This window comes from Chrysochloris asiatica, unplaced genomic scaffold (assembly GCF_000296735.1).
Source record: "Chrysochloris asiatica unplaced genomic scaffold, ChrAsi1.0 scaffold00178, whole genome shotgun sequence".
Taxonomy (NCBI): Eukaryota; Metazoa; Chordata; class Mammalia; order Afrosoricida; family Chrysochloridae; genus Chrysochloris; species Chrysochloris asiatica.
In genome coordinates this window covers 6,039,267-6,041,017 of record NW_006408696.1, presented here as the reverse complement: position 1 = coordinate 6,041,017, position 1,751 = coordinate 6,039,267, and positions in this window count along the sequence as shown.

The following is a 1,751-nucleotide window of genomic DNA, read 5'->3' as shown; positions in this document are numbered from 1 at the left end:
TTACAGCCATGCCAGATATCTTGAAATAGTATTAAGGCTACACTGTTAAAACCAAAAAACCAAACCAGTTGCTGGTGACTCAGTTCCGACTCTTGGTGACCTCATGTGTTAGAGTATAACTGTATTCCACAGGGTTTTCTAGGCTTGTCCAAAACCAAAATCAAACCAAACCCACTGCCACCAAGTCCATTCTGACTCATACTCCCTATGCACAATACAACGAAACACTGTAGAGTTCTGAGGCTGTGAATCCTTATGGGAGTGGAAAGTCTCCTCTTTCTCCTGTGGTGTGGATTTGAATTGCTAACCTTGCAGTTAGCAGCCCAATGAGTAAACCAGTATGCCACCAAGGCTCCTAGGCTTGTCTTGTTGTTACTAAGTGCCATTGAGTTGTTCTGACTTACAGTGACCCTGTGTAGGGTTTCCGAGGAGCGGCTGGTGGGTTTGAACTGCTGACCTTGTGGTTAGCAGTCCATTGCTGATCTTATAGCACCACATCAGGGGAGCTACAAATAAATCCGTAGCCAAGTGTGGTCTGAGCTCCAGGTAGCAGAAGTGTCTCACCTGTTCTGACTCACGAGGAGTCGTCCCTATTTGCAGAGGGAAGGTGAGACTGATGGGAAGACATAGCCACACTGCAGATAAAACAGTCCTCCTTGCCGTGTCTGCTGGCATCATGTGATTGTTTGCTCTAATACAATGTGCAAAGTGCTAATGGGATTTGCCTTTTGTGATGAATGCTAACTAACATCCTATGAAAGCAAATGCTAATATATGATGTGAAATTGCTAACAAAGGAGAAAATTGCTAATAAAATCCAATGGGCCTCAATAACAAATGCTTCCTCCAGGTCTCCAGTTGGCCTGGGCTTTCTCCTAGCATCACAACGAAAGCCAACTGGGGAGAATCAGAGCATGTGGTGATGGGAAATTTCTAGTTGCCTGCCTCCAAAATTACCTGTGAGGGTGGGGATGTGAGGGAAGGCACACACTTAACACAGACACACACATGTGCACAAGAGCACCCTGGCTGGCTCCAGGAGGGTCCAGCTAGAGGCGTCCGGACTGTGACCCTTTCCACTTTGGTAACAGGGCTGTTCAACGTTCAACATTCTATCCCTCCTTGTGTGATTGGTGGGGCAGATGCGATCTTTAATCACTCATCTGGAAAAGTGGACACACAGAGGGGAAATTACTTGCTTAGGTTGCAGAACTAGGAGAGCTGGATTTCACCACCTCCATCTATCATCCAACCCACTAACCCACCACCATAGAGTCGGTTCCAACTCATAGTTACCCTGACCCTGTAGAGGGTTTTTCCAAGGCTGTAAATCTTTACAGGAACTGAAAGCCTCATCTTTCTTCCTTGGAGTGGCTGGTGGGTTTGAACTGCTGATTTGTGATTAGCAATCCAATGCTTATCCTACAGCACCATGAGGGCACTTTTCTGTACCTGTTTGTTGTTGTTAAGTGCCATCGAGTATAGCAACCCCATATAGAGTTTCCAGGAAGTGAACTTGAAATGCCGCTCTTGCGGTTCAATCTGACTTTGCAGTCCAGCTTGTTAACCCACAGCACCACACCAGGACTCCTCTCTCCCCCTGCATCCCACCATTTCAGTCTCCTTTCACCTTTCTCACCATTTCTCTTCCTTGTTTTCCTTTCGTCCTCACCCACATTTCCCCCTCCACCGGTCTTCCACATAACACAGATGCACACACATAGCACAGATGCACACACATAACACAGATG